Raw genomic sequence first — 21678 nt, 5'->3', positions numbered from 1 at the left:
AAGGGCCAGTTCCTCCTGAAAATATATGCAGGCCAACCTGCCATGGTGAAGTTGCCTTCAATTGGCAATGCGCCTATGACCTTGATAAAATCTAAGGGGTTTACATACCTGGGCAGGCCTTAGATGAAGGTGGAAAAACTAACCAAATCGGTGTGTGATGGATAATCCCTGATTTCTAACTTGATGTCCAGCGTCCTGGTTCAGCTAGGATAGGGTTAAGTTTCCCCAGCAAAGAGGGGGAAGGGATCTCCAGCCAGGTTATTCATACCATGCTGATGTCAGGTCCGATGCAGCAGCGCGGGAACTTTTTCCTTTGTGGCTTTGGTCACGGGGAACATGCGAGCGAGCTGTCTGTAACCATTGCAGTATTTCTATGTATATCTTTCATCTTGTTTACTGTTATTACTGTTTATTGTTGTTATGATTGTTATTGTTGTTGTTCAGATTGTTTATTACACTGTTGTATTAAATTTCTTCTTATTTTAACCTGGGGTTTGTGCCCTACTTGTGTCTGAGGGTGGGGGAGGGATGATGGCAACGTGCTCTCCGGTCCTGGCAGGGCCTAAGCCACCACACCCGGGTTCTGATCCAAGGTCTAGTTCTGGTTTTTTGTTAGGATCTTGAAGGAATAGATGACTTTGGCATCCTGCTTGGCCATGGGGATCCATATGCACAATCAAGACTCAGATGACAACATGGTGGCAAATGAATCTTGTGATATTGGCAGCATTCAGAAGAATGTGACTGAACTTGGTGCTATTGTGTTGATGTCACTTTAGGTCAAAAAATGAAGAAAGTAGCAAGAGACTTGAGGCAATTGTTGCCATATTAATCATTAATTGGTTAATTGGATATGTTTGAGTCTTCCTTGTTAGAATGGTTAATCAGCCTCCTTCAATTTTGATTGTAATACATTGTATGGTTGCAGGGTTGGTGTCTTTTACGATTTGATTGTATAATCATCTAGGGATGACAATCCACGAGCATGGACACTCACCAGGACCCACTCTCTTTAAATCTTGGAGGCAAGAGGTGACTGCACCACCACTTCAAGGAAACCAGACGAATCATGATTGTAGTCATGGGGTGGATTGTGGTAGGTGCATCCACCCAATGAAAACATTGCTTCTTGGCTGCTGAGGTATAGCAGCGTTGGGCTGCCTTTGCTCTCAGGGCCTCATGGCAATTGGGGCTTTTGGCCAATGAGAGCCGCTATTGACTACAGGTCACATTCAGCCTGGGTATAAATAGAGTCCCCTAGGGAGACATTTTTAGCTCGTCTCCTGGAACAGCAGCTGTGGTTGAGGACTCTCCCCTTGGGTCTGGACGCTGCCCAAGGAAACTCCTTGAGGTGCCTTGGGTCGGGACGCTGCCCTGAGCAGGTCCTTGAGGTTAAGAGCCCTCACTTGTCAGGTGAGTGATAAAGTGTTTTGAGTTGCCATTAAACCCTAGGTAGCAGGGCTTTGTAAAGCATTTTGTGTTGCTGTGAAACTCCAGGGAGTGGTGTTTAGTTCTGCGATTTGGGTTGCCATTAAACCCTACGTGGTGGTTTAGGCCCTGCTGGGACCGGAGACCACGTTGCTGTTGTCCGTCCCATTGTCCCTCCCGGACCAAGTGGGGCACAAACCCTGGGGTTGAAATACGGAAATAATTTAATACAACAGTGTAATAAATAACAATCTGAATGACAATAGCAATAATAACAACAATAAACAGTAATAACAGTAAACAAGACAAAAGATATACAGAGAAATACCACAGTGAACACATCCAGCTCGTCGTGCGTGCTGCCCAGGGCAAAAGCCCAAAGGAAAGCTTCCTGCACTGTGGCGCCGGACCTGATGTCAGCATGGTATGAATAACCCGGCTGGAGATCCCTTCCCACTGCTGGGGAAACTTAACCCTATCCTAGCTGATCCAGGACACCCTAGAAAGTTGTTCTGTTCTCTCACAGATATTTGAACCTGTAATTTATAGAGAGCTAGTTAATTGTGTTAATATTTTTTTTTTAAGTATTATTTTTGGTGGTTGGTTGTTTAGTTGAGAGACTTCGTAACAGACACACCAACAAATGCACTATTTCTGCAAATACTTTTTACAGTCAGTCTTCCAGAAAAAAAAATTCCTCTCAATAATATTATTCTGTCAAATGTTTAAACTCAAAGAAATTTAAACTCAAATTCTGAACAAATATTGCTGATAAGGTTGACCAACTGCATTTGTTTGGTATAGTAGCTCATATTTCTAACATAACTCTTACTGTAGGCAGAGTTAGGTGTCTGCTGTAGATGATATATCGTTCTCAAGAACAGAGATGATATTTCAGTCTTTAAAATGCGAACTTGGAGAGTGAAAAAGATTCAGATATTACTTGAATCATTTCACATTATTTACCTTGGATTTGAAAAGCTTAATTGCTTATGTGGTCTCTCATCACCAGATATCTTATTTACTGATTTTGCAGCAACCTGCAGTGAACTCAGTTTGACTTCTTGGGAATGGCCTTCTTGTGAACTGTAGTATTTCTGTGATTTTTTTTTTTTAAATAATAATATATTGTCAGCTTCACAAAGCAGCTCTTGCTACTTTGCAGCTGATGTTAATTGTGTGGCAAAACCACTAAGTAGCATGGCATTGCTTCTGCTCAGTCAACAGTGAGAACGAGGTTTTCTTAAGCAAGAGGCAACAGGAGATAGGAAAGATATAGATGATCTTGAAACGTTATAAAACATCCCCTGAATTATTCAAAAAAGTATTCAAAAAAGAAAGAGAAAGCCTAAATTTTTAGAGGGGATGTCAAAAGCTTTCTGTCAAATTAATATGATTAAATTAAAAAAAACCCACCAACATTTCCACTCACACAGCTCCCCCCCCCCCCCCCCCCCAATTTTCCTATTTTTCAGAGAAAGCTCTCTAGTTTGCTCTGGGGGATGTTGGTGATAGGGGATTGTGATAGTTTTAAACCCTGCTGGTCCCTCCCCCACCCTCGGACACAAGTAGGGCACAAACCCTGGGTTAAAATAAGAAGAAATTTAATACAACAGTGTAATAAACAATCTGAACAACAACAATAGCAATGATAACAACAATAAACAGTAATAACAGTAAGCAAGACAAAAGATATACAGAGAAATACCACAGTGAACACAGCCAGCTCGCTGCGCGTGCTTCCCGCAACAAAAGCCACAAAGGAAAAAGCTTCCCGCACTCTAACCCGGACCTGACGTCAGCATGGTATGAATAACCCCTCTGGAGACCCCTTCCCCCTCTGTACTGGGGAAAACTTAACCCTATCCTAGCTGAACCAGGACAGGGATAGGGATCCTTTTAATGAAAATCTGGGTTTCTTTCTGGAAAGAGTTTAGTAGGAAAGTTTCAGCCCGACTTATTTTATTTGCTAAATTCATACCAGGAGGTTATCTGTTTCTCTGTTCTCCATTCTTAGGAGCACTTATGTACTGAGATCATCAGCCCTCACTTGGCTACATTAATTATTACAGGATTCAAAGAAAACAGGGAAAAGTGGCTTTATCCTGCATATTGCACTTATCCAGTTCTCATACAGCTGGTGAAACACCTCAGGCTTGTGTAACTTGTAACCTGTGTGGTAAAAAAGCCAGCTTTCTTCAGACCTTTTAATAACTCCCAATTGGTATTTGCACACTTCAGAAGAGTTGGAACATTTATACCCTCTTGTGTTGACAAATATATCTTGAATACTACTTCTGCAGAGCTAACTGAGCAACTTAAATTCCTTTAAAGCTCATTTCTCTCAATTCAAAAGAATTCTGAGATAGTGTTTAAGGTCTTCTACTAAAGATGATGCAACAGAGGTTACATGTAGTGCGGATCAGAATCTGTCCCTTAGTCTCCTCTGGCAGTGGGTTTTCTTATGCTGAGATTTATGTCTGAGAAAGGGAATACTATTCAACTCTCTGCCTGCAAGATTATTTTAAGGAGAATTTGAAGAACTAACTTTAACAAAAGTTAATACTCTTGCAAAGTTAGCAACAGTAAACATGTAAACATTAGAAATATATACAGCTTTATAATTTTTATACTATATAGAGTATGTAAAATCTAGTGGATTATTCAGTGCTTTGTTTACTTTGTCTGCCTTTACCAAAGGTTTTAGTGGTGTTATTTTTTTTTTTTTTTCATAAACTGTCTGTGGGATTAGGACTTCTGTGAATATTTTATATATGCTCCTCCCTATGAATTAGCTTGTTTGAAAGAAAGAGTGACATTTGTTTTGAGTGGATAAGCAGTAAATGTCAAACCTGATATTACTGATGTCCGTTGTCAACTCTCTTTAGTCTTCTCAGAATATGCCTGCTAGGAAGCAAAGGTGATGGTGTTTTCCTGTTCAAGAAGTCATATTACTTCAGCACAGTTGCAAAAGAAATTTTGCAATTCTCCTCTGGGTCACTTTCATTGGTTAACTTTTGTGGCACAAAAAGAGACTTCAGGCAAGATTTGTACAGCTCTGCAGTATAAGTGCAATTATTAATTTTCTATTGTATATAATAGTACCAACAAACATCTAGGCTACACATTAACATGCTCACTAGCCCAAACAAGACACCCAGTGAGTTTCTGTTGGTTGGGTAGTCATCTTCAATGGAGAATGGTGCACTATTCCTTGAAGAAGGCTGGTCATCAATGTTTTCAAGTTACCATCTTCCAATTATTAATTTGTTTCCTTAAGATTTTATAGCCTCTATGTAGTATTAGTCCTCCAGTATCTTTGAGCTCCTAATAACTGCTATTTTAACAATAAAACTTCTCCTGTGTTTTTACATTTCTTACCTCTAATTCTTTCAGCTCATGTAATTTTTCACACCCTCACAATGATTTTCTCAAAAAACTGAATTAACATCATACGGTTGTGTTAGACCAAGCTGGCCTTGATCAGACAGCTGAAATCCTATGCAAAGGGTTTCTCTTTCATCTTGAAAGTGTCATTAATTGACTAATAATTCTCTGTGTTTCTATTTCAAAGTGATAAAAAGCAACAAATGCAGAATAAACATATCCATATTTTTAGAAGCTTTTGGGAAACCTCCAAAGGAAGAGCATTTAATGCGCAAATTAAAACTAATGCATGCTTCTGAGGAAATTGTCTTAAAATATAAAGACTGATTAAAATTATGATGCTGTCTTTAGCAGTTGTCCTTCAAAAACAAAACAAATCAGTCAAGTAAAGAGGAAAACTAGAAATGTTGACTGGAAAGTTATTTATGGATTCATGCTCATCCGATAGGAGCGAGTTGTAATATTTTTAGAAAAGACAGTTTCATAGTTGTGTTTGTGAACTGTCTAGCACCGCAGTTCAGATTGTTCATGAACATTTCAACAGCTCTAGATGTAGCACATAAAAAAGGCAAAATTAATTATGATTAATATTCATTCCCTTTTTCTTGCACATTCACTGCTTATGAAATTGGGATTTTTTTAGGCTGCTTGTGTATGTCTGCATAGTAAAATTCTGCTATACTAAAATTTGTTAGAGGAAACTTAATTTAAAGACAACTTGCTCTGTGATACATTCTGCTATGTCAAATGATGACACAGCTATAAGCTAATTAATAATGGACATCCTTGTGATGTTGAAAATCTTTAAGGGACATTGTACTGAGCTGAATACTGCAATAAGAAATCTACTTATATATAGGATTCTGCACTCCAATTTACACAGTACCTTTAGCTGATGTGTTTCTTTAGACTGTAAAAAAAAAAAAAAAGTGGAATACTTGCTGCTGACATAACCCTGATTTGGATTTTGCGAGAGATTCTAACAGAAAAGTCCATCCAAATGCTGCTGATGTTTTCAAACTCTTTAAAATAAAACTGCACTGAAAAAAGTCTGTTGAAACACATAAAGGCATTGAGTACAAATGCTCAAAAATGGTGTAAATTCAGAACTCTTTTTTCCAATGTGATTTCTGCCCCTGAGCAAAAGTTTTCTGCCATTTGTTTGGGCTGTGTTCAGACAGAACAGAACCGATTACAAAGTGATTATCTACAAAACAAGAATAATGCAGGACACAGGTTTTATTACACTTTCACCTGAAAAGACCATTTTCAAGCTTTTTCCAGTTAGTATCATGTAGTTACTGATATCTCCAGACAAAAAGTTAAATTTTAAATGGTTTCTTTTTCTATTTTTTAAAGTAAAGACCATAAATCCACATGCTCCCACTTTTTTTTTTTTATTTTTTCAGTTAATCTATGTAGCTGTTTTTCTTTCATTTGATTCTAATACATTGTGTCTTTGTTACTCTTCCACAGTTTCTGTGTCTTGATATAAGCAATGTGTAAAATACCTTATATTTATTCCTCATGCTTCAGTATCATTCAGATGTTAAAACTGTACAGCTCATGTGGTAGGAAAACATTTTAAAAAATTGTATTACTTTTGTATAATAATATAAGCATTTTTATATTAATTTGTTATAATATGCATCTATTATCATTGACAACAGATCTAGTTTTTATATGGATATTTGAAACAGTAACCTGCCAGAGACACCTAAGTTACCTGGTACTTCCCAGTATAAGACTGAATTCCTTGGCTGATATTTTTGGATTGTGAGATGAAAAGGAGGAAGAAGGAAAGAATTTCAGCCCCATTCTTTTAAGGACAACAGTGATTACTAATCACTACTGATTAGTTGTGACCCCAAAAAGACCTTTTTTTTTTTTTTAACATAAAAAAGGGGATAAAATTGATATTTGCTCACAACAGCCTAACTTCTGGCTTTCACTTACTATCCCTGTGTTACTTTTCAAATGTAGATAATCGTAAAATGTCTCTGGTTCATGAGTGCATACACTGAAGTTCTTCAGTGTCATGTCTGTGTGCTATACCTTCAGTTTCATTAAGAAAAGGATAAAATACATTCCTCCTGCTCTATTTTTGAATAGAGCAAGCTGTAGCTTCTCTGTTCTGTATAGGACTTGTTTTATTGATATGTGCTGGACATGCTAAAACAGGGCTTGTAAGCATCATTAGAACTTTAACAGAATATCATTTACTTTGGGAGTTCTGACTAGGCTGAGTTGCAAAAGAGGGACTCAGCATTGCAAAAAAGACAATAGTTCCAAGCCTTAACAAAAGCAGATGTTTCTGTGAGTTAAGGAACTTCATAACAAGTACTGAAGCTCTTATAGATTTTAAGTACCCAATATTCACTCTGAGCTTTTAAAAAATGTACTCTGGATGACTACTCTAACTACTATATGACTACTATAACCCAGAAGACTGGGATAGATGAGTATTTCTGTCCTTTCATGGTTCTGGGCCTGAGCATCAGATTAGAACTATGTAAGAACACTTAGCTAACTAGTATTCTAATTAACTGTAATTAAATGTAATGCAATTCAATTAAATGTGATTAAATTAAACGCACCCATTACTATTTAGAATATGTAATGAGAACAATACTTGTAAACAAACTCTTGTTTCTACAGAGAAGAGTAAATAAACATTAAGAAAGGTCTTTTGTCTATTCTTTTTCTAAATCCATTAGTATAAAATTGTTCTTGTTTCCTAAATAAGGTAATTTTCTATGGTAACAGGCCTAAGGCTTTAATCACCTCAAAGTTTGCATTTGTGGTTTCATAGCTTAAAGACTTCATTATCTAGAATCTAAATGAAAATATCAGCTCTAATCAGAGGGATATGAAGATTAAACTTTTTTTCTTACATAAATATTGCATTTTTGAATAAAGCAAGAAGAGTTTATATCACATTTAGTTGTTTATATATCTACCAGCTCTCAGAAATCAAAGCCACTGACTGTGCTCTTTCTAAGTAGAAGTTGCTTTCAATTGCTTCTGAGATCACACTCTGCATGTGAAAAAGGAGCAAAGGTACAAAACCTACCCATATCAGATAACCTCTTTTGAAGCATTCTGGTTTGTTTTTTGTTTTGCTTTGGTTTGGTTTTTTTTTTTCATGAACATTGAAAGTTCTGAGCTTTTTATATTTTGTAAGTAAAGGAATGTAGACCACATACTACACCTCTGCAAAAGTTCTAGGAAAATTTTTCTTTTTGTCATCCAGCTTTGTTAAGTATGGCTAGTCTCTTTTATAGCTCATGTTTCTGAGAGCAGTAGTTCCACTGAAACATGCTGTAAACACCACATCGTATTATATCTTGGTCAACTTGTAAATGGAAAACCTTTCAGATATTCATTCCTCTGAAGGGTTTTAAGTTGGCTGTGTTCTGTGCCGCATTTACCAAAACCTAAGTAGGTCAGTTTTTTCATGAGCTGGTCCTCAGGTCCTGCTCACAGCAGCGATGTGCAGCCCAGACACCTATGCAATTTTAGTGGACCATGGCAAGCTCCATGTTTCCATGGTTAGCATGCTTGCAAGACCAATGCTAGTTGGTATAGTGCTAGTTCAATAGATCTACATGAGTGGTATCCTCTGAGGTGGTCATGACATTCACAAAATGTTCACCTTTACCTACTAAACTTTATTAAATCAAAATCAAACAAATCAACCTTCAAAAAATAGAATTTTAATAAATGACAGAAGCCTAAGCCAATCAACCAGAAATTGTGTCTTGAAACTGGAGAAATGCCAGAAATTTTGAGAAGGCTATTAAAGAACACCACTGCAGCTGATTTTTCATGGATACGACTTAGTTTAAAGAAAAAAAAAAAAAAAAAGTTGCAAAAACTGTGTTAGATTTAATTTTATATATCGCATTTGGCAATGAAAAGTTCTCTGGCAGTGAGGGCCTGTTGCTATGGTGAAGTTGTGGGAGCGCCAACATCCCCCAACAACTGAGTGTCTTACAACAGCGTCTGTGTGAATAGGGCATGTCCCAAACAGCTGGTCTTTCTACTTGCTTCGGCTTCTCAATAAAACTTTCAGCTTGTAAGCTAGACTTTCTCATCCCAAAGCATGTATGCATCACTGGAGTAGAAATGTACTGTGTTGTACATGTGTAAATGTTGATTGTGCTCCACATTTCTGATGTCCTGTATGAAAGAACATTTGGTTTATAAGATTATGTCACTTGATATCTGGTTAATACTAATTAAACATAAAATCCAAAAATATGAAAACCCTATGGAGCAGTAGGTATCAGTGACTATAACAAAGAGCAGAATGTTCAGATCTCTGACTAATCAGCCATTGAAAGAAAAGACTTGAAGAGCTTCAGCTGGAATGGTGTAGCTGATAAGAAAGGAGGATCAAAATTATTGTGGGGTTCATGGGAAATAGCAAACTTATTATGGAACATTTGGGGTTTTTGGCTGGACTGTTTAAAGCTTACTGTGGTATGTTTTAAGGGGATTGTGTGAATCAGTAAAACTTATTACAGAGTAATTAAGGAAAGGAAAGTGAGAGATCAAGGAAAAAGCATAAGGATTAGGGGAAATAAGTGTGTGGAAATGAAGGGAGAACAAAAGGGTCTAGTCATGTATAAGCAGCTTGCTGGTCAACATGCTTATATGGCCAAGCCCTGCATAAGAGCTGTGTTCCTAACTTTTTTTTTTTTTTTTTTTTTCACACCTGAATGTGTTTTCTATGTTCTCTGTGCATTGGGTTTTGTGTAAGTTCTGCTAGGAAACCTGGAACTGAAGTATCTAGGGAGTGAGAGAACACCACCCACGAGAAAAAAGTCAAGATCAGAGCTAGTGGCTGGGTAAGAGGCCCAACATATTTATACCATATGGACTTAACAGCTATGCCAAGCTTTGAGAGACCTCCTGGTCTGAGTGTGCTTGTGAGAGTGCTCCAGAAACAACTTCAGTCATGATAGAAGGAGCATGACTGGTTGTCTGGATTGTTCTTGTTACTTGAATGCTGTTTAAGTTGAAGTAAGCATCGGTAACTGCATCGTTCTCCTATCTGTGCTGACTCATATGGTTTGTCATGTGTGCGGTCTGTATGTGTGTATATTTGCATCTTCGGTATTCATACTTTACAAGAGGAGAAGCCTCCATCTCTCAGAGTGGGAAGCAGAAGTCCACTGGGTTTTAAAGTCTACCAAGTCTGGTGTCCATTAATGCTATGACCTCACATTTTCTTCCAGTTTTCCAAAATTATTCCCATTTTGCCTGTTCATTTGGACTACATGTGTATCCTCACTCTAGTGAGACCCAAGGACTACTACCCTCTCTTGGCTTTTCAGGTAGGTAGCGATGGTATTACCAAGAGAAGTCCAAAATCAGTGAAGAGAGATTTCAGGGCCTTGGGGAAACTGGTTAAGGGGTTGGGGGCACAAATTGTGTTCTCCTCCATCCCTTCAGTTGCAGGAATGGATGAAGAAGATTATAGGAGAACTCAGCAGATGAACTTGTGGCTCTGAGACTGGTGTTACCATCAGGGCTTTGGATTTTTCAGTCACAGGTTAGTATACAGGACACCAGAAGTTTTGGCATCAGATGGAATGTGCCTGTCTCAGTGTGGGAAAAGAATCTTGGGGCAGGAGTTAGCTGGACTCATTGAGAGAGCTTTAAACTAGATTTGAAGGGGGAAGGGGACAAAACTGGAACTTCCAGACAAAAGCCCCAGAGTAGATTGCCACAGTTTTTGGGATGTTTTGCCAACGATGACCCTCACCCTACTATCCCAGTGGAGCCAAGGGATGGAGTCATGCAGCACAACAAAGATGCAAGGGATATGGATGGATCAGTAACTACTCGAGGTAGAAATATTTTACCTGAGTAAGCACAGATAGTTAATATAATGGTTTTGCTGTGGCTTTGAAATTGTTTTTCGTCCATTTTTTTCTTTGTTTTCCACTTATGGAAATTGTTAAGGGTTGTTTCCTTAAATTTTTTATCTTTTCATTGGTATTAACATGAGCTGAACATGTCAGTACCAACGCCAGTGAGCTCTGCTTAGCATGACCAATGTGTGCAGAGGCTCCCTGAGGGGCGACCAACCTGCCCTGCATGTGGCTTCTGCCTGGGCATGGCCTTGCGGAGCTCCTCCGCCTGTGCTGTCTGCACCACCCCAGATACTCAAGTTTAGCTTCTTCAGTGGTGATCTTTCCCTTCCTGAATGGGGTTTGATGTAACACACATAATAATTGCTAGTATCTTGTTTAATGATTGGGGTTTTCACTGGCAATCAAGAGAGTATCAGCATTGCAATGCATACTTATTTATCTTTTTCAATAAAAGAGAACAAGATTGTTGGTGTGCAGCTCTGGGCTGCCTCAGCTAGCTTTGGGTTCCTACATTTGTTCTCCCCCTGCCTTTGCATTATATCTAGCTCAGAACCCTGGGTTTTAGCATCTGCCTTTGGCTCAGGCATTATGATACTCAGTGAAGTGATGCCTCAGTTCTTTAGGCTCCCTGGTGCCTTCCCATTTTGGAGTTTAGCTGGGGTGAAAATATACTCAGCACAAATATATAGTGAGAAATTTCTTCTGCCAAAGTAGATTATAGATTATTTGAGCTGCAATGTCTTGAAGAATTATTGAAAGGATTTTAAGCCTGGACATCTCAAGTATTGCACATGAAAGCAGATGATAAGTGGTGCACTGGGATAATATGACCTCACCTTTCTCATTTAACTTGACCTCAGAGTTTTGAGAGAAACTAGGGCAGCTGGTGTCAGTCCTTGTTTTCGTTTTTTGTCTTCATACGAGGGACTATTAAACTTACCTTTCTGTAAGAATGTGCGGGTGAAAATGTAGTCTACCGAATTTTATGATTTGATTATACCATAGCTGTGGTACAGAATTGTGTCTGTAAAGTAGAACCGCTCACTGACAATATTTCAGTGTTCATCTCTCTCCATTCTATGACAGCTCTGTGGAATTGCCATAAGAGAAGCAGGGTGCAGTATCCTGTTCAGACAATTTGACTTCTTTTGTATCTTGAATTTTGCATCTGTAGTGATACCTATACATCCAACATGTAACAATCGCTTCATAGTATGTTCATTGTTTAGATTGAACAAAGCATATGTGAAGTAGGATTCATCTAGCCTTTACTTTAGACATTTAATCTACTCAGAAATAGGATCTTCTTATCTTCATTGAACAGAGGCAATCTATCCTTAAACATTGAGCCAGAAAAGTCAAAACATACTGTCTTCACAGGCATCTTTGTCCTCTCACCATAGAAAAAGACTATATGACAAATATGTGATGCCTAATTTTTATTAAGTCCAAGATAAACTTAACAGTAGTATGACCTGAAAATTTCTGCATCCACAAACAAAAAATAAAAATCTGCCATATAGAAAACACATATAAAATTTTAAGAAGATAAGGTAGAAATTAGCCATAGCTGGAAACAGGGTAGTAAGGATGGAGATTATTCAAAAAAACCCCAAAGAGTTATTTACCGAAAGTGAGAACCTTTCCTTAAAATGGGGAAGAGAGTGTCAGAAGTATGTTGAGGTACATCAGACCCCAAAACTGAGTCCTTAATAATTCCATGGGAAGTATGCTAGATGTTTTTCTCAAGCAATGTTTCCAGTACACAAATATTTATGAAGTTTCAAAAATGTAACAGTTTCACAACTTTTTGTTGTTTATTAAATAAATATATAATGTTTTCAAAGGACCATTTTTCTATCATCTGTCGGCAAAAGTTTTAAGAATGTTCAATGTCTCTGGGTTCTTTCCTTCCTTTTCAAAATTGAATAACTTATGATTTGTCCTATATTTTGTCATAAAAGAAACAAGTTCACACGTGCTTTTCTCTAAATTGGAGAAAAATATTGTTTCCTTTCAGTTTTGCTCCTCTTAGCTAATTGAGTACTTAATCCATAAATAGAACTGAAATTTGTATTACTGGTTGAAGTAAGTTACCAATGGTGTAAATGGTAACTTCCCCACTGCAGTTACAAGAAACTGGAAATGGAATAAGATTTGAAAGGAAAAATGAAGATTAGCTTTATTCAGACAATATTTCTCATGTAGTGTGTGAAATAGATGTCATTTATGTAGGATCCTCTAAAGAATCATTTAACTGGTGCACAAAAAAATGATTGACTGAAGGGAGAATAATCAGTTATATATCAAAATATGACTTAGTGGCAAAGAGATAATTTGTGGAGGAGATGGTGAATATGACACTGGTCTACAAAATCATGAATGATTTAGAGTGAATAGCAGTAACTTCACTGTCTTCTAAAATAAGCACTAGGCAGCATCTACAATATTTTCCAACAGTCAGGTTAAAAAGAAACAAAAGAAGATTTCTTCACACACAAGGGTAGTAGAATTGTGGAGCTAAAAGATTTTTTTTTATTACTATTTTTTAAGTGGAGACTACAAGGGGAGCCTGGAAGAGAAAGAGAACCCCAGTGAAGATTACCAAATAGTCAAACTGTGACAGTTTAGAAGATCCCAAGAGCTAGAAATAGGAAATGGGAGAATAGTCAACGGACCCAACATACAGCTCCATATTCTTGCTCTTCTTTCAAAATTAACTTTTAGTCAACATTTGAGGTGGTGTTCTGGCTCAGACCAAGATCTGGGCCCTTAATCTGAAATACTGAACTTAATGGTTTTGCAATGTGTAACAAAATACATAGTTACAATGATGAAGCTACAGCACCTCTTAATCATTCATTACAGATAAACTCTGATAGAGTATATTAAACTGACATGTGTGTATACACATATATAAGCTGATTTGCTGTTCAAAATCAATTTTAGACATACACAAGTAAAGACCGAGATGCTGTTATATTTTCGCAGTAATGAATGAATATTCATATTTTTTGAAGTATTGCAGGAATCTTCTTTTATTCATGCAATTAGCTCTGTTATAATCAGTAGAACTGAAATCTCTCAAGTTCACAACGGGTCAATGGAGATGCTGGGGTAGAATTAGACCAAATAGGTAGCTTTGTTTCAACAAAAGAAGCGGAAAGAATACAAAGTTATCTCAATGTCAGAGATATTTTCTAAAGAACTTATGAGACCAAAAATCTTAGCTCTGGAACTTGGATCACATATTCACTGTCATCAGCTGAGCTATTCTAATACTTACAGAAGCTAACAATCTGGCTTCATATCTTTACTGCCACCTGTTACTGGCATGAAGCTGAACCAGCTTCATGAATTTAAATTATTAATGTTTTTGTTTTTTTTTTTTTTCATTATTTTCATAATCTTGTGAGAAATTGTAAGTATTAAAAAATCATGGAAAAATTAAGTATACATGGCAAACACAAGAATAGCCCATAATTATCTTGTTTGTAACAATAGGGTAAATATACAGGAATTTTTTTTTTTCAGAATATGTTTAGAAATTAATAATATATTTCCAATTTAATTATTTTATTCAATTTTGCCATTTAAAAATGATAATGAGAATACATGTAGGAATTTCTATGTGCTTTAAAGGATTTACTGACATTAAGAAGGTATAGTGCAGTAATCCGTAGTTTTCACCAGATACTACGGTAACTATTCCTCTGTGGAGAGAAGCATTTGACTTACACTGCAATTCATAAAACAAGCTTGTAGATAACCTGCTTTATAACTGTTTTACAAAATTGAAAATTAAGTATTCTATTTTTAAAATAGTAGTGGAAAAAAGAGATCCATGGACTTTAATCTGTAGTTAAAAATGTCTGGTTTCAATCCCATTCTTCTGACACTTAAATTGGCTGTGGAGAGTTTACTTAATTGAAAGGCTATTGCAAAAGTAATTGAATATTTATTCCATTAAACAGTAATGCAATTAATCTGTCTATGTATTCATAAATGAACACTGAGAAATCTTTTTGGACCCTCTTTCACTTCACAGGCATATGCTTCACAATGGCTTTTAGGGTAATTGTTTTATGTGAAAAGGTCCAATAAAGAAAAAATTTAAAAAGTTTTAGAAATTTCTAAATGAATGAGGGAAGATGAAGAGATAAATAGATTGTACCATCAGTATCTAGAAACAGACCTAGCTCTTCTCTTACAGGTGCTGTGTGTCTTCTGTTACTTATATTGCCATTATCAAGTCCTAGATTAAGTGTGTGCTTTGCTTTCCGACCAAGTGTAGTTTTTCTTAGTAGCAGAGAGGTTTGCTTTATTTTTATCTCAGAAACTCCATCTTTACAGCAAAGTTCTTTCTCTATATGAAGGTTGCTTTCTCTCCCTCTTGGCTATAAAGGAGCTTAGGATAACTAAAATAAACTCAGTTATCAAATTTTAAAATGTCGAAACAGGAGATGAATCCCTCAGAAAGAACTGAGGTAATACCATGACTGTCTTCTGACTCTTGGGCCACAGTATAAGAATCTTTAATTTTGAATGTATTTGTTAAAATGTTGACAGATTGATTCCTATATATTTATTTATAAGGTAATATCCCCAAGGGTAAAGCATAATGTTACATGTGCCCTAAGTAAAACATTTCCGTATGAGAATAGTATTCTTGAGTTCAGAAATGTTTTAGTATGGCTGCATGGTATTTATAATTTAGACAAAAATATATAATAATTACACAAAATAAATTTCCAGTTTCAATTGTGTTGACTAATTTACTCCAACTTCTAATTTCTAGAAGCAGTTCATGTGTAAATTTAGAAACAGAAGTCAAAATTATTTTCTTTCTTCTACTGTCTCTTGCTCTTTATAAACATAGAGGAATAGTTCCTAAATTTAATCTCTCAGTTTGCAAGACCAAACTCCTCTTTTTTTCCTGTTTTAGAGTGGTCATAAAAAAGGACTTTTGGGGGCCATGTGAGTAATGCAACATGCAAAGACCCCTTCTGCAAATGCTGGTGGCTATAGAATATTTGAAAGGATTGCAGGATTGCTTTGTGTTAGATAGGTGATTATGATCAGCAGATTCAACAGCAAAAGCCATCAAACATCAAAATTGTCATATATACTGATTGTTCGTATAAGATCCCCAAAACACTGGTTTGAGAGGTTTAAAGATAGAAGCAAGTTAGTCACTTGTAAAGAGAATAATAAAATTTAATTTAGAGATATGGAATTTATACTTTTTATTGTTTTTTGCTTGTCATAAGTAAAGTTCATATTAATCAAGTTAATGGTGTATGATTTTCTCATACTGTTGTGTGCGAAGTAGTTTTTCTGTCTTGAAATTATTAAGATTCTGTTGTGTTTTGTTTTTCTTTCCTTATGAGTCTTAATGATATATAAAGCTTTAGCTTTCTTCTCCACTGTCTAAAAAATATTATTTATAGACAGATATTTTTTATTTATTTCAGTTTCTTTATTTTTACTTTCTTATTATATTTACACTTGCCAAGCAAAAACTTAAAAAAAAAAAAAAAACAAAAAAAAAATTAGAAAACATGTATACCATACAAACAGTTTGGTAAAAAGGGCAATGAAACAATGTTTTAATGATATCAAATTTCTTTTTAAGCAAAAATTCTTTTTACAGTCAATTCTGATTTTTACAGATCCACCCTTGGTGAGGAAAACAAAAGGTTGTTTCTGTTTTCTTTTCCAGAAAATGTCCCCGTTGTTCAATTTGTGAATTTGTATTTCCATATATGCAAGCAATGAATTTTCAGAACAAGTCTCCAAATTACATCATAGTTGTCTCTTCTGTTGTTTGGTTTTTAAATTAATGAACAGTGTAGTGTTTTAGCTTGTACCTTGAAAAAAAAAAATCTTTTTTGAAATTCATTATATTTTTTTGCACAATGAAAAGGGTTTGTGAACTTTGTTGGTCTTCAAGAAGTACTTAGTTTGTACTATTTAAAACTGTAAACTAAATTATTTGGAGGAGATTTGAAATGGGTATCATCTACATATAAATTGATTTTAAAACCAAAGGGGGCCTGCAGTCAGTATATATTATAAGATTCTATCACATTGTCTAATGGATTAGATTTTATTAAGTACTATAAAACAGCATGAGATGTTCTCAGTAGAAAGCAAATTGAACTGAAACAGATAATTAATTACTGCAACTCTCTTTTTTTCTACACAGTGTAGACACAAATGCATTTGTTATACATCTGAACATTGCATATTACATCATAAACCTGTCAGCATAAACTTTTGGATAACTATAACAATCAACATGCTTTCCATTCAAGGTTTTAATATTTTCAAAACACAGTATCTATTTTGCATACACAGAATCACTGCCCTGTTGGAACTAATGAACTTAACAATTTCTGTATTAAAATGCTTTTCTTTAGTTAATAAAACTGTCACAGATGTATATCAAATAGAGTCCTCAAATGCTCTTTAACTAGAGCCTAGTGAGGAATACCCAATATACAAAGAAATGGTGTTAATATATGCTGAAAATCCTTGGGGAAAGATCCCCAAGAATTAACCCAGATCTTATTCTACTGATATGAAGAAGAATTGTTGTAAAGTCTCTTATATAGAAATGTTTTCGCTTAAAAACCTTTGGAAATAAGCTTCCTATATTCTACTTAATACTAATCCACAAAATCTCTGAAAATCGAGTCTGAAACATGGAATATAGTTAACTTGTAACTAAAAATGTTTATTTCCTTTGATTATTTGGATGTCTTCAGGAAAAAAAAAAAAAAGTGTAAGAGAACTTTCTAATGAGAACCCAAGTTTTTGAAAAGTTCAGCACTTCAGAGATGAGATTCTTAAAACTTTGAAATAGGGCATTTTTTCTATGGAGAGGGCACAGACTTCTTTCTGAGGTCAGAATTTCGGTACAAAATAGCAGTCAGGTAGCTCTTCCATGACACATCTACCCCAGAAATGACTGGAGAGAAAACAATTAGAAAGACTGTTGTATTAAGAGTGCCATGCCAGTCCAGTAACAGAGATTATTTTTTTCCCTCCAGAAACAAGCTGTCTGTAAGAATATAAAAATGCATTACATCTCTTTAAGCAAGGTTTATAATTATATAACCCTTGCGAACTACATTTTTACTGGTCAAAAGGTTGCAATATATATATTCTGCAGTCATGTATATAGTTTCCTAAGGCAACTGCAAATTAATTAATGTATTCAAACCATATATAGGTCTACAGTTTTCCACATGCCCTACTGAAACCAATTCCTATCTGTACCAGTTTATGGTGCATAACATCCCCTTTTGTATTCATTTTGTTGAACTATAACCTTCTCAAATATCACAAGTTATTGAAAGATCTCAAAGGATGACCTCTGCTTTTAAATAAGTAATGCAATGCAAGAAATACATTGAATGGAATTCCATCCAATGGAGCAGTATCTCCCCACCACTTTTAACCATCGGTCTGTGGGGTTTTTCTCAAGACTAATTTTATAAATACCATTATCCTGCTATCTTCCGTCTTTTTTTGAAAACTATATTTACACATTTCTACAGTCTCTGTTGAAGGTACTTTTCTTCTCGACTTAGCCTGTTGTGATTGTATGTTTTATAAACTGGGTTCCTAGTACTGCAGACACAATCCACTGCCTCTCAGTTCAGATTTTCTGTGGTGTCTTTATTACGAATGTTCCCTGTGGAATTAGGAATAAGTGATGAAGGCAAATTTTGGTTTGTGGAAGATTGATTTCTTTCCTTCTTTCCAAAAAGAAAGGGTGGCATAGAAGAGGGTTTTCCAACTGGAGGAAAAAAAAAAAAAAAAGTGTGTGTGTGTGGGGGAAGACAGTGGCTTTGGATAAAGTTGTTATAAAACCTGCATTTAAGATGCATTTCTGGTCTTGTTTCACAGCTTCTTAACTGGATTTAGTCATGCAACAACTTCACAGAACAAATTTGTTACATCTGTGAGAGAGGTGTACAAACGTGTGTAATAGAAATTTTAGATGAAAAATTTTTATGCAGCTGTTCTGAATGGAAAAAATGTACATTCTAAAATATATATTTAATTTGGCCATGTATTTAAAAATATGACCTAGTAAAAATTTGGAAACTGAAAAGGGCAAGTAAAATGACTGCTTTTAAACAAAGCAGCATAAAATTATCTTTCAGAATCCCTCTGGTCTTGGCAAGCATGGCACTTATGGTTGTTTTTTCCACAGGTATTAGCTTTAAAGTACAACGTTTATTCAAACTGCCATTTAACCCTTAAAATACCTTTCCTTATATGAAAACTGGGGAGTCTAATGAGAGCTATAGTCTCCTAGAAACATGCTTGCTGTACTACAGCTTCAAGAACAAACATTTATGTTGTTAAATAGAAGAGAGAGAAAGAAGAAAGGAAGAACAGACTGATGTGTTTTCTTATCTTTCTGCCTGGCTGGTGGGACTCTGAATACCTCAGGTCTCACCTCGGACTTTCTTGGGTCCATCCACTTCACTGAGTGTCAGAATTAGTTTTTCTTTGTAAAAAATGTCAGGGAGACATGATGATTAACTCAACAATTTGTCTTAACCATGAACATAAATTGTTGCAGGAACATCTTGGTCTAGGAAGGGGTTATTTTTTAGTATGTTAGATAACAAGTACAATATTACAAATATTACATGCACATTGCTTAACATTTGGGATTGTGTTAACTGGGTATTTGCCCTAAGTCCAGTAGTTAAGTCCATCATACTTAAAAGATCTCTTGTGGGTTCTTTCTCTTCCTTTTGTGGAGGTTTTAAATCAATTTCAGCTGCAAATGAACTAGTATGAACTACTACAGTTACAATGAACTACTGCAGTTATGATTCCTTGCCCCTTTGTTCCCCTTTTGTATGATTTGTTCCATACAATTTCTATACTCCATTAGCTAAAGAAAAAACTAAAGCATTCCACTAAACCCAGATGTTATACCTGAAATACTACAGATAGACAGAAAATTTTAAACATAGGTAAATAATTTTCCATTTGCTGTAAAATAAATTGTCTTCTGACAGGCTTAGAATTTTCCTTGCTCAGGCAAGGTCTCCTCTCATTGGAATAAAGTCTATTATTGACATTCAAATAAAGACTGACAGATGTGGGTTTGCCATACATCAACCTTGAATGTCACCTCATTTCCACAGGGATAATTGAAGTCACTTATTTGGATAGAAAATTCTCAGTGGATCAGACTTTTTATGTTGTAACAAAATTAGCTGGAGTTCAAATAAAAGCACTTTCCTTGTTATCTTCCAAAACAAAAAGATTTTTGTTGTCTGTAAAAACCGTTACACGTCTTTGAATAATATGTGTTATCTCAGCAAATCTTTATTATCTGTTTTCTCTAAACTTAGCAAAGTCAGGAGGCAGTTAACATTCTTTGAGTCAAATCTGTTTATGACACACATTCTTTATACATCCTGCTATAAAATAGTAGCTGCATTTATGAGTAACTTATAAAGTTTTATGCCAAGAGCTTAAATATAACATTACAGTGAAAAATGATGTTTCATATTTTTCCGCAATACACTTTTTTATTTTTACTGTGTTAGAGAGTATATATATGTATGTATAAACATACACACAAACAAAAAATACACAGGAACAATAATAAAATAGGAAATACAGTGAGGAAAAGTTGCATGGAAGGTTACTAATATATTTGAAAATGAAGAAAAAGGTGGTGCAAATGTAAGTTAAAATGTGGAGAAAGAAATTAATTTTCACTGGATGTCCATGATACCATGACCTTTTTTATAGCTCTAAGAGGCCCTCATCCTGGGTTAACAGTGAGTTGTGAAAGTTTTTCTAAATTCATAGGATAAAGACCTTCCTATAAGAGGTGATCTACAGCAGTTGGAGGCAGTTTATAATGTTTGCTCATGTAAACTAGGAGCCATTTAAGAATAAATTTCAGAGTCTTAAGTAAAACAACTCTATAGAAGGTATTGTATCTCCCTTGTTCTAAAATTCTTTAAAATATTGGTAGGTTAGAACTCTACCTTCCGTGCTAAATTATACCTGGGCACCTAGGTAATTAACCTATTTTTACCATGACCTATGCTTTGCCATATCACAAAAAGCTTGGAATTATTTACTGTTGTAAATTATTCATAGATGCCTTTAGTGAATAGTTCTTGATTTGCATGTTGTTTGGAATAATGAATTGTTAATAATATGGAAATGCTGAAATTCTCCGCTTTGTGTACTTGGGGCTTTAGCCTTTTTTGATTTTCATTGAAAGAAAAAATGGTAGTTCCACATCAGTTTGTTTTTTGCTGCTTTTTCAATAGTCTCCCTGTAGCTAAATTATGATTTTGTTTTTGGAGAAGAAATGTTGAAACTAAGGATACAATCTCAGTTAACTTGGTTCTTACGGAAACGTAATCTGCATTAAATATATATCGTGTTTATGGTACTCTGTGAGACAGTTTTCCCCTAAGCACAGAGAAAATTCAGGGAGAGCTTGTTAAGATTTCATTACTGAAAATACTACAAACAAACTAAATGACTTTATTCCTTCAGTGCTTTTCAGAAACTCTAGTGCTGCATACTGGGAAAGTATATTATATGCATAACAGCAAACAATACAGAAAAGAGCCTCTTCTCTGGTGCTCATGCCAGCTGGCAGAGTCTGGCCGTGACTATAGGATTATTAAACTGTCCCAGTCTCTGAAATGAGAATAGGCTGCCCAGGGAGGTGGTGGAGTCACCATCCCTGGATGTGTTTAAGGGTCGTTTAGATGAGATGTTGGGGCATATGGTGTAGCGGAGAACTTTGTAGAGTAGGGCTGATGGTTGGACTCGATGATCCCAAGGGTCTTTTCCCACCTGAATGATTCTCCGATTCTGTGAGACAACTGCATTCAAACTTTTTGGAATGATCCCTGACTTGCACTACCCCTCCCCCAGACTTGACCTTGATCTGTCTGGGAGGGTGACA

This window comes from Athene noctua, chromosome 1 (assembly GCF_965140245.1).
Source record: "Athene noctua chromosome 1, bAthNoc1.hap1.1, whole genome shotgun sequence".
Lineage (NCBI taxonomy): Eukaryota > Metazoa > Chordata > Aves > Strigiformes > Strigidae > Athene > Athene noctua.
The sequence above is the reverse complement of the archived record's forward strand: the minus strand, read 5'-3'. Positions refer to the sequence as shown.